This window comes from Dermacentor albipictus, chromosome 1 (genome assembly GCF_038994185.2).
Source record: "Dermacentor albipictus isolate Rhodes 1998 colony chromosome 1, USDA_Dalb.pri_finalv2, whole genome shotgun sequence".
Lineage (NCBI taxonomy): Eukaryota > Metazoa > Arthropoda > Arachnida > Ixodida > Ixodidae > Dermacentor > Dermacentor albipictus.
This window is the reverse complement of record NC_091821.1, coordinates 333,489,940-333,502,836: the sequence shown is the minus strand read 5'-3', so window position 1 is coordinate 333,502,836 and position 12,897 is coordinate 333,489,940. Positions and strand designations below refer to the sequence as shown.

Genomic DNA, 12,897 nt, shown 5'->3' with positions numbered 1-12,897 from the left:
GGCAGACGTTGAAAAATAAGCGATGCAACCGCGCGTGTGAGAGTAGACAAGCAGGATATATGCATTTGATTTATTTTTGCGTGCTCTACCTGAATCTACGTAAAGCAATTGCTTTATTTCAGTTTTACTGGGAGTTCACTGGTTAAATGATTGCGTTGAACATCTTACACCGGGAGATTACACAAGCTTGATACTGAAAACCTACCTAGCAGGTTTTTTTTTTTTTTTATGTAGAGGCAGATACGGGTTAGCGAAAAGAGCTCTTGAATTTTAAGGGCAGTGTTTGTCAGGGACATGACATCGTAAGCGGAACAGCGAAAAGATAACAAGCAAAGACGTGCTAGTCGATAAACAGCTAGGTGACTGGCATAAATCAAGATAATGTTGAACACCATCACTCACAATATATAGTATTGCTGTGACCCAAGCGAAGTGCCAACGACTGAACAGTTTCTGCGGCCGTGGTTGCACAGCAATATTTTTGCAACGTTTTAACAAAAGGCTTCACTATTTTCCATGCTACAATTAGAAAGTGAATTTCGTCCTGAGGAGGTGGAAGTTGTTGTTGTTGTTGTTGTTGTCCTTAGTGGCCGTGGCGCATACCCACAGTGGGGGATTGGCCAAGAATCGGGCGGTTTAATTAGGTGCCTAAAAATAATAATGATAACAAGGGAGTTAACAATTTGGGCGTGCGAGTTTAAAAGTAAACGTTTTGTGTTTGGAGAAAAAAGGAAATAATCAGATGAAAACCGGGTATAAGATAATAATAATAATAACAATAATAATCAATAAAAGATAAGAAATAAAAAAGAAGCTATGGTTGGGAGGGAGAACGATCAACCTAACATGGAAATCGATTGGTTTCAATGAGGTAATTTTGGATCGCCAAGCAAACATTTCTGTTACTGAACCCAAGAATGGAGGCTCCAAAAGACAGGATCACAGGCACTGATAAAGTTAGACCAATAGAGCGAAGCGGGATTTCGAGTAGTCGTTTTCTTATAATAGAAAAACGTCTGCAAGACAACAAGAAATGGTCGATTGTCTCCGCTTCGCCACAGAATGAGCATAATGGTGAGGGGACCAGACCAGACCTGTGGAGGTAGAAGTTCAATGCTGGTATACGGCAGCGCAGTTCGTGGAAGTTCATTTCACTAAAGATACCTTTTGTTATTTTCTTTCCTGTTATAAATCGGTTAGTGTGGGAAAATTCAGGTAGAAAGAACTTCAGCTGCACAATTTCTTCGTGTTCTGCAATGTTACCTAAAGAATAAGTTAATTTTAATTTGGTTAATCAAAAAATAATGAAAATAAATCAACGAGAACTTGAAGATTTCATATCAGAAACGAGTCAGACATGACAGATTTTGTACAGATTTCTCAGTGCACTACTCATATTAAATAGGAGGCAAGCATATTCTTAAAAGTCGTTTTAGTAGAACAGGATTAGTGCAAAATTTGTGATAACTGATTCTGTACATTTATAGATGCGCTGTGGACCAAACATTGAGCGGTGTGCTTGGACCTGTCATCAGCGTTATTACGTGGAGGACTCGTGCACCAACAATCAAAGATACGACTTTGAAACCATCGCCAGCGTGAACACTGGTGTTTATAAATGAGCAGCCGTCGCTTAGATATCCCTTAGCGCTCTTTCGGTGCGATCAGGTGCCATCGGCGCCAATATACCGAGCCGTCGAAGTGCGAAAGAGGCTTCTGGTCGGAGACCCAATGTCGACGACGAGGACGCCACCCGGTGGGGTGGTGTGATGCTCTCGGCAGGGGTTCCACTGCTCCACCCAGGCATGTTTTGGACGTCCTCGCCCGCACGCTGTGCCAGCCGCGGCCGAGGGTACGCCTCCACGTGACACCACGGCGAACACAGGCGGCCGGCCGGACGTCCCAGGAGGCCTGGCCCCACGAGGGCCCAGGCGAAGGGGGAGGGGGGTGTCCGAGCCGGCGGCGCTTGCGCAACCGGGGGAACACACCCGTGCTGGAACGCCCTGTTCGGGAGTGAAAAGGCAGAAGCGACGAACAAAAGAAGGAAAACGCATCGCGGGGAAACGGACAAAGCAAGGGCCCGCGTGCCCCCTCTCCTCCCCACCCGCAGGGGGCGTAATGGCGACTGAAGGGTCAATCAGGGAGGAGCCGTCGCCGTCGTCGTCACTGCCGCGGCAGCGCGCGTGTATATCAAAGTTGGGCTGATTAGAAGCAAGAAGAAGAGAGATAAAAACAAAGTAACGTCCTGGCGACGTAATGGCCGCGCCATTAGAGAGATTAAACCGGCGGTGGAGAGGCCCCAGGTTACGCCGCTCGAGGAAAGGCATCGCCAACGCGGGGCCCCTCCCCTTTTGCCCCGAGGAACTCGTTCCGAGCGGCACCCTCTCTTGTGCCGCGTTCATATACTTCATACGCGCACAAGGAAGGGTGATCCTGGCGAGCACGGACTCATTGACGCCACCTCGGCAGTTTTGCATTCGTTCCTCGCGCACGGTCCATCGGCTTCCCCTCCTCCTCCGTGTTCAATCCACAAAACGCCTTCTTTTTCTTTTCCTCTCTTATTTTTTTTTTCGTGTGGCTGTACTTTTAGGATTGTGCAGTATAGGCACATAAAAAAGTGGACAATGCTTGTGCCTTTGCACGTTAGGAACTATAGGCCATAAGCCGCACGTATTTTGCGACATTTCTCTGTTTTGCTTTCTCTCTCTCTCTCTCTCTCTCTCGCTTCTTCTTCATTTTTTTTTTCACACCAAACATGTGTGCTTCCATTTCCTTGGCATTTGCGCTTTACTGCATTGGTGCGAAAGCCTGGACAGCCCGCGAACCTCTACGTGCAGTGACATACACCGCAGCACATTCGTAAAGTGTTGCGAGACAGTACGTTCTGTGATCAGTCTTTGTGTGTGTGTGTGTGTGTGTGTGTGTGTGTGTGTGTGTGTGTGTGTGTGTGTGTGTGTGTGTGTGTGTGTGTGTGTGTGTGTGTGTGTGTGTGTGTGTGTGTGTGTGTGTGTGTGTGTGTGTGTGTGTGTGTGTGTGTGTGTGTGTGTGTGTGTGTGTGTGTGTGTGTGTGTGTGTGTGTGTGTGTGTGTGTGTGTGTGTGTGTGTGTGTGTGTGTGTGTGTGTGTGTGTGTGTGTGTGTGTGTGTGTGTGTGTGTGTGTGTGTGTGTGTGTGTGTGTGTGTGTGTGTGTGTGTGTGTGTGTGTGTGTGTGTGTGTGTGTGTGTGTGTGTGTGTGTGTGTGTGTGTGTGTGTGTGTGTGTGTGTGTGTGTGTGTGTGTGTGTGTGTGTGTGTGTGTGTGTGTGTGTGTGTGTGTGTGTGTGTGTGTGTGTGTGTGTGTGTGTGTGTGTGTGTGTGTGTGTGTGTGTGTGTGTGTGTGTGTGTGTGTGTGTGTGTGTGTGTGTGTGTGTGTGTGTGTGTGTGTGTGTGTGTGTGTGTGTGTGTGTGTGTGTGTGCGCGCGTGTGTGTGTGTGTTTGTGTTTGTGTTTGTGTGTGTGTGCGTGCGTGTGTGCGTGCGTGCGTGCCTGCTTTTATTTTATACTTTGCCCTACGCTATCGCACTCCTGTAGTTAAGGATACGAGCCTGACTGGTGCCACGTATTGTATACATGTCCAGTCAGTCTCGTAAGATCATATATGTTTTGCACGCTATCTCGTATGATTATATGACATTGTAGGATTTACATATAGTGGAAAGTTACTGGATTTAGAATTTTTTTTAATGTACTTACCGGAGAATATGTGAAGTGAGGCTCAAAGTAGTATGGAACAGGTACATAAAGAAACATATAATTTAATGAAGTATTTAACAAGCAATGCATAAAGATAAAGGGTTTCTCGTTGAGGTAAGAGTTTCGCTAGCCTGCGCTAAACAAGGTCGAACAGCGACAAACGACCTATGTGGGATGGCTGTGCAAAAAGATAAAATGACCGTGTCACACGAATTCGTCGCTCATTCCTTTCCATTCGGGTACTTACACTCTTGTCCCGTCTATAACGTTCCGCTACAATCGCCATGTCGCTGGCTTTTTCTTTGTTACTGCACCTCCGCATTTGAAACGCCCATCTGGGTCCACGGGGAAGAAAGCATAAGTAGTTGCACCATTTCATAGGTATACTACTGATAGAAAGCAAAATGTGCTACAAGATCTGAATTACTTTCGCTCATGTCGACTTTTATGACTGCATCACGGGCGCCAATACCAGCGCAGGGTCATCTATACGACACAGTCCTTGCTTCCTCTTTTTCTTTTCTTTTGCAAAAGGCAGGTGCCCGTTGGTAGGAGTTTCAATCTCTCGTCCTTTGCGACGGCTAAATGACGTGTCTGATGGCTGTCTAATTCGTGGGGTAGAAAGAAAAAGAAGAGAAGGGGTAAGTGGCTGAGCACGTGAGCAAGGAGGGGAAGTTGTAGGTGAGTGAGTGACAGCAGAGAAGAAACGGAAACAGAGAAGCAAGAAGTATTGTTGTTTTTACTCACTCCTGAGCAGTCACGTTCGGATCTCTCCCCTTCCCTTGTCCATTCAAGCGCGTGTCCGAAAGCAGCGTCATTTAGCCACGCCGTGTCCATCAGAAAGACGAAAACCCTTCCGCATACGACTGGGCCGCGTGGCCAGCTGCGGACGTGATGAGTCTGTCGAAGCTAAAACTGAAGGCAAAGGAAAGCGAACAAAGCGAGCCTGGGCGGCGCAAAGTGACAACTCGTCCGAGGCTCCACCTCTGCTGACACGGTGCGTGCTTGACGGGGCACGCGTGATTCTGTCACTCGAGCATGTCATCGAGAGTAGCGAGCCGTAGATCACGCACCGGCGTGGCGTGCGCGCGGAGGGACAATCCGCAGCTGCCGCTGTTGCTGAAGGTACGCCCGAGCACGAACAACGCTGCGGTGTCGTGTTGCTCTTCCACGCGTTTGGGAACGCGGCAACCCTGGCCAGCTGACTTCATACGGTGCTCACAATAGCCTCCATTCAGCCATTCGAAGTCACCGCTTCAAAAACACACACGTGGTGAGAAGTTTTAACAACGACGGAATTTAAATATGTGCGGCATCCCACACCACGCCAACTTCCAAACTCAACCAATGTCCCCCCCCCCCTTTTTCTTTTCCTTTTTTACTCATTTACAGTGACGGCCGTGTAGCCAGGCTCGAGCACCGATTACGTACGGGTTACCATGGCTACATGCCAAATATCGACCGAGTGTGTGTGTGTATATATATATATATATATATATATATATATATATATATATATATATATATAAACGAGAAGAAAGGGGGTTAACCGAGGGACCCGATAACTATGAGTCATATAATGAGAAGCCAACAAACACTGACACCAAGTACAGCAAGGGGAAATTGCATGTGCTTAATAAATGAAATAAAGTAATGATAAATTAATGGAAATTAAAGTGGATGAAAAAACAACTTGCCGCAGGTGGGAACCAAACCCACAACCTTCGCATGTCGCGTGCGATGCTCTACCAATTGAGCTACCGCGGCGGCGTTTCCCCATCCACTTTCTTGGGTATTTATGTGTACTAGTAGAACCCTGGGAGTGTTAGCCAGCGCCCCCCACTCACAGACCTTGGCGGCGGACGTGGAACGTCTTTTTTGCCGCAGGCGTCACGAGAACGTGATCTGATATATATACATACATATATATATATATATATATATATATATATAAATATATATATATATATATATATATATATATATATATATATATATATATATATATATATATATATATATATATATATATATATATATATATATATATATATATATATATATATATATATATATATATATATATGTGTATGTATGTATATATAATGTTCTACCGATACTGTGTTCATTACGCTCGCCGTACCGGGTCCAAGGTGTGCAAGACATCGTGCCATCGTCTTATGCTTCAGTCATAGTCACCGTCTCTGTCGTCGTCATTGTTTTTGCTGCTCGTCGTGTAGTCGGCACTTATATTCGTCATATAGTCGTCGTCGTGAATGTCACACGACGACGTCGTAAAAGAACGTCGTGAACCGTCAGCTGGCGCTGACGGTCCCTTCCTCTCATTTTTGGCCACCTCCAGTACGTTCGTGATTACCTAGCAATCGATTTATCAAGCGAACCTACTTTGGTTGCGCGGCTCATTCTAACTGAGAAGAAAAAAACAGAACTTTATTCATTTGCAAGACTGGAATTTTGCCGTCCAAGCCACCATGCACTCCACATCGGGGACAGCGAGCTTTCTAGCGCTTCCAAAAAGCAACGTGAACGAGTCGAGGAAGTGCTAGGCCGCGTCATCCTCGTGCCGAAACCGACAGAAACACACTTACGTGCACTTGCCACGTGCGGGAACTGCGAGCATACATCTCCCATGCTCCACTTACACCGACCCGACGACAAGTAATTAGAACTATCAGAGAACAATTTTCATCATCTCCATTCGTCAGTTTTACAGCCGCTAACGCAACAGCTGCCCCTGTGAGGAAGAATGGCCGGTTTACGGACAACTTCAGCGAGCGAGAAGTCGGGCGCTCTGAGGGCAGGGCGCTTTGGAGGAGAGGAAGGCAGTCTTTGGGGAGCTATAAAACTCTAACAGACGCCAGCTGGTTAGTCTGCATGCGCGGCACGCATCGGTCTGTGTCCCCTCCCTTTCACGCGCAGCGGCCGAGCTGAGTCGCACAAAGCCTCCGCGCCGAGCACGGTGGCCGGACACTCAAACTCCCCAATTTAAAACTACTCTAACGAGTTAATCCAATGCGGTCCCCGACTGCCAGGGCACGCAGGCCCCCATACAGAGCGAGCGCTCGGCGAGCACTGTTTGCACAGGCGCGACCGGCGCTGTCCTTCACGGGATAGGAAGCGAAGAAGCTGAAGGGGAGGGAGCGGGACGTCCTTTGAAGAAGGCCCCGGCTCTCTGCTGCCTGCGAGCGTGCGGCCTTTTAAGAGAGAACACCGTCGACGCTGCGAGCGCGTGAAAGGCTTGACCGCTGGCGAGTGACCACTACGCATTCGAGACTTCAGATATGGCCCTCCGAGCTTTTTGAGCGTGAGCGTAATTGAAGGATTCCCAGCTCCTTCCCCAGTTTCCCCCAACTCCTTGTGCGGTTTGCCAGCGTGCACCGTGAAGGCGCGTAGGGGCTCTGTCGTAAGCGATTCGCGTCTCTTCAGTTCAGCATATTAATTTTGTCAGCTCGAAGTCGGCCACTGACTAGCTGAACTGCGATGAATGGCTGGTTAATTTCGCGTAGGTTTGCGCAGACAATGCCACGCCGAACGCTATGGTGAGCGGAACGTTAGTCAACTTAAGGAGAACACAATCCGCAGATTTCAATGGTGCCAGACGATAGATTCTGGCTTCCGCTGGTAAATGCTGATAAAAGCGCTAACTACAGGTGATTAGATACAAAATAAAAATTAAGATTCAATAATAACTATCTTTAGGCCTGAAGGAAGGCTTGAGCGGCTGAATAGGGAAGATGCTCACCATGATAAAATTCTCTAAAAACAAAGGCAAATTGTGTTTCTTTCTTTAACTTTATTCCGTATATATATATTCGATGTTCATGGGGAGATCGTGCTGCGAGCCTGCAACACAAATTGCACATGCGTCCCGAATCGGCCCGTACACCTTACAAATGACAGGCTCTTCCACCTCTGAATGTATAGACCTTTTCATCGGGCGAGAAGGATAGGGCGCGCGCTGAACCTTTCTTCCTCTCTGGCTTGGGAGATCCGGCGCGGCGCTGCTTTAAAGTATTGCTGTCACGTGCTGCGAACGATTTCGAGATGTTTTAGATCGTACTTTGTCAAATTTACACCATGACCATTCATATAAGGTCGTCAGGGAAGCCTTTCGGTGCATCGGTAACTACAGTAGGCGGAAATATGTCTTGGGGGCGTAAAAATGTGACGCCCTTCATCAGCCGCGGTGTACGCACATTATCAGTCGCGGTGTGTGTATGTGTTGTGAATTATTTTGCTTATATCGGTTTTAATTCAACAAAGAAAACCGGTTTCTCTGTTAAAATTAAAATTAAATTATGGGGTTTCACGTCCCAAAACCACGTCTCTGTATTACCAGCATTTAATGGTAAATCAGCTCACTGTCTCATCGCTTGGCGTAGGGAGTAAAACATAAAAAATAAGAACGCATGCTCGTGCACGGCCAACCTAAAGCAACCATGAAACATCTAAGTGGCAGCTGCTATCAAATATTTGTGAGGCACCGGCATCGTTCTCGCGCATTTCAAGTCTAGTAGGCTTCAAATTACCATATGTCTACGCTATAGCCTTCCTGCATGAGGCTGATGGCGCTGCTCAACACAGCGATTACTGCGGTTGGTGAACCAGCACGATACATATGTAAGCTGTGCGTTTCGGCATTGCCTTTCAGGCCTGTATACAGCCATAATATATGAGAGGGATCGCATAAAAAAGTATGCGATGGCGATTTTTCAGGACAAAATTTCCGTAATACCTGTGTGTGCGTCGTAGAAAACGGAACACAACCGAAAAAAAAATTTTCAGTTATCATCCTTTTGCTCGAAAATCAAGAGAAAACGGGCTAACGCCGCAATACAACCTCGCATAGTCACGCCGCACAACGTTCATAGATATATAACCGCTGATGCCGTATGCTTGGACCATGAGGTATATAGAACGAAGATATCTGTAATCCAGCACCTACCACTGCTTAGGACGCTCGCGCAGTTCGTAAACAGCCCCTTTGCTGGACAAGCTTAATTCAGACTGTACGGTATGCTGCTATTACTTGCCAATACTACTTTATTCAGGGGCGGAAGCCTCATCCATCGAACCAAGTAGTCACGCAATGCAACCCGCAGCGAACAGTTTGAACGCTTGTCAAAGTGTAACATCACAGCTCCTATCGTAGCAGAACGGTACCCACGCTGTTACGATCGTCGAGTATGTTTCATGGCTCCTCAACTGCAGCTTAGAAATAGAGGATAATACTGCAATAAGGGTAGATTAGTGAATGGAACATTCAGAAATACACAATTGATCTCCGAGGCTAATTGTAGGCTCCAATATGCGGGCACACATCGCGCTGCGTGTTCCGTCCACCTCAACGCTAGCAGAAATTCCGGTAATTACGCCTTAAACCACTCCAGCACGTCTCACAGAACCTTTTACCATGCAGAAGACGCACGTCATACTAAACAGACCGCGCGACGGCGATAACAAACGCCAGAACTTAGCGCCGAGCGCATACCTGCCATGCAAAACACCGCTTTCACCAAGCCAGTATGGCGCTGCTCATAGGTGGCGCCAATGCGTTCACAATATGGCGGCGCCTACGAAAAAATGGTGTGTCTGTGTCTCCCCTCGTCTCCCCGTTCTAACTAGAAATCTTCAACAGCACTTCGAAAAAAAAAATGTAGTATAGTACTGTTCGTGTTCTCAATCCCGATGTACTGCTTTCGAGGTTCACTTCAATAACTTCTGTGTGCATTACCTTTCTTCATCAAGTACGTTCGCTACAGCACATCAGTGAGATTTACATTGAAATTTCTACACTGAAAAGCATCACTGTAACGAGGGGTGACAGCATGGAAGACCAAAAAAGGTTAACGCAACACCCCGAGAGCAAGAAACGTGTGCGACGTAGTGACAAACTTCGCGTGCGCTACTTGACTGGAACAGATTTCTTTCAGCCATCAAATTGTCCTCCATCTTTGGCGGGCACCCATGCACTCCATAATGTTACCCAACTGTCGGCTTCTGCAAGCCCTCGCACGTGCGCGCTGCTGACGTCTCCAAGAGCACGTACTGTTCATCAGGCCGGCAAGCGAATAGACTTCTTAATCCCATTTCGGGCGTCAATTTTTCCCACCTCTAGCGACTGACCATGTCCGAAAACATGAAGAGAGCATAAAGGGCTCCCGCTGCATTGTCCGTTGTATTACCCGTCTCGAACGCCTTCTCCCGCCTGCCGAAAGCCCGCGAAACACCCAAGCCGGTACCTCAACCTTACAGCCCCACTCCAATATGCTGACGAAAAGGCCATGCCTGAAAGCGTCTTTCGCGCCCTCAAAATTGCCTTCATGCGCGGGGAACTGCAACACTGTGTCGGCTGCTATCTTTCTTTGATTTTCTCTTGCCTTTCATGGCCGTCTCTACTCTTTGTTCTCCCGTTGGCAGCAGGCATTTATTCCGCTCCACGAGCCCGCTGAAAATCCCAGCGTGAGGGCGAAGCGGGCTCGGTTTTTTTTAGAGGGGCCGCAATTGAGTGTCACTCGACTCCGGATTAGCGTGTAATCCTTTGGTCCCTGGCGCTACAGCTGCTCGCAGAGCCAACGACGTTCAGCCTCGCGAGCCGTGGTTCACGCCATTCGTCGGTGGCGGCCTGTTTTTTGGCCGATTCGAGGGACGCCTCCGTGGGCGGCGGCGGCGGCGGCGGTGCCGTTAAAACGGGCGCCCGCATTTGCATGCATATGACTCTGTGAATTACAATTCTACCGAGCAACCCAAGCGCTATAGCCAAGAAACTCGAGCAGTTGCAGCAGCGACAAAAGAAGAGCGCTCCCAATCCCTCTCCTCCTTCCTCCTCGCTTCGCCCGCCGCTGCCACTCCCTTCATTGTGCTCTATACGACTCCCTTCGTGCGCTATATTCTCTAGTTTATCCTGCGCAGCGTTCTCAGCTTTGAGAAAAGCTAAAACCTCATCTCATTTTTTTCTTCTTCTTCTTTTACGGTTGTAGCACACTCTTTCTTATCTCACTTTTCTTCATACTATTTTCATCACACGATCCCACCTCAGGAAACCCAGTTCTTGCAAATTCGAAAAGGCTAGCGCCCCCTCCTTCCAATTTAGGTTTCGTTTCTTCAGTTCATCAGTCGGAATAGAAACTGGCATCATACTGCCACTGTTGTCGCTTAGAGTAGTTTAACAAGAACCTGAGGCTGGTCGAAATTTCACGCCCTATCAGTAGTCGAAGATCCTAGGAATGGGCGGGCTTCTTTGAATCGGTAGTACCAATCACGATAGCAGGCAGGCAAGGTACATGTTGTGTATGTGTGACATTGTCAACACATTTAATAGCTTTTCTTGCAATCACAGGAAAAACATGGATGGTAACGCGTTTAATTTCATTGAGGTAGAGCGCTTTTTGGACGGCACAGCTGCATAGACGCAGCGTGCAATGTTCCGCTCGTAGACAGAGTGTAAGTACGTGTATGTTTCAGCTTTCTCCTGTCTACGTGAGTTCCATAAGCAAGTTTTAGCATCAGCTGACAAAGAAAACGATAAATCGAGGTGGCCAAGAAAAATTCCATCCTCTTTCCGCAATACCTGGCCCGTGTTCCCAAACATGTCCCTACACTGGAACAGTTCTCAAGAAGTGGTACTGGTAAATCGCAAGGTTGTATATATTATTAGGGAAAGCTGCCAGACAATGACGAACATCTTTTATGCAATCCTTGCATAACATTGTGTCGCTGTATTTTGGGCTCGACCGAGGTGACCACTCCTCTACACTTCAATTCTGTATTGCATATCATTATTGGTATAATCGAAACCGGTCCGCGCGGAGAGATAAGTGATAAGAATAGAACAAAATCAAGCCAACATATTTACTCCGTATAGTGGCATTGAGTGAAATATTTTGTCGAAGATGAAAAGGAATAAAATACGAGTGTGTACGCTTAGAACTCATGCCGACCCAGTTTTGTAACCTAGGTAACTGAGTTCTTCCCAAGTGTTCTGAGTGCGCAAGTTCCAAGCACTTCATGAAACCAACAATGCGACACTATAGCATGTTGTTTGCGTTGTAATGGGGGAAACAAGAAGTAACTTCACCGGGTGCTGGATGACTTGGTCTGAGCCGGAGGCAAATATATGAAACATATCTAGTGAACGAGTAAGGGTATATATAGGCTGGCGCAGTAGGTTAAATGTATGTCTGCGCTTCGTCTTCCTTTTTTTTTTAAGTGAAGGAAGCTCTTGCAAAAAGTGCAAGGGCTTGTCATTAGCGCCCCACAATGTTCTCACTGCTCTCAACGTTGTGATTCTTGTTTAATAAAGCTATGAATAACCGGCGGTAGTAAATACCCCTTTCAAAAGTGAGGACCCTTAAAAAAAAACCACAACCAGAGAAAGCAATGAGGACTTTACTACAGTATTTGAAGTCGTGATGTCTCTGCAAACGTTTATAAACGTGTTTGTGCTCCTTCAAGTATGCACGCAACACGTGCTCTCTCTCTCTCTCTCTCTTCCTTTCTGTCTCTCTTTCATCCTTTTATTTCCTTCCCTCTGTGCAGGGTAGTTAACCAGACGTGCGTCTGGTTAACTTCACTGCTTTTCCTTCTTTTCTCTCTTTCATGAGTAACCAATACAGTGCATCAGGAATCAATACTGGGGAAGAACGAAGTGTTATACTTCGCAGCATTAAGTGTGGCTGCGTTCAGAGAGCTGCCAAATATCTCGCACCCGCTTTCTGCTGGTCGCTACCTTTAGCAAAGCGTTTTCGCTGCGATTGACAACAGCTTGAGCAAACACAAATTTACAATCAAATAAGAAAAAAACACTGTAACGTAATAAGTTATTTTAGAAGTGCATGTGCCAAGATTTGTTGCTATTAAAGGACGAAAAGGGTGGACGATTTCTCTTTCTTTCTTTCTTTTTTTTAGTGCATCCGCAATAATTTTTTTATCCGAAAAAGACACGCAAAATAGATTGAATGAACGACACTGTATAAGGCTATGTTGTTTCTTTCATTTTTTTTTGTACACCTAATGTTCCTCTTTGCGGCGAACTTCGTTAACATTTTGACGATTCTTTTTTTCAGCGACACATAAAATAAAAGAAAAGCACTTACTCTCGTTCACAATGCGGGCCCGTTGCACGCGATTGACAACTAATGGCAGCCCA

The 12,897-nt window shown here is 46.9% G+C and overlaps 1 protein-coding gene across 3 annotated transcripts in view; it reads left to right on the top strand.

Annotated features, from left to right (window-relative positions):
* Positions 1-12,897, top strand: part of LOC135910143 (uncharacterized) — a 766,803-nt gene that overhangs the window by 658,012 nt on the left and 95,894 nt on the right. The window lies entirely within an intron of this gene.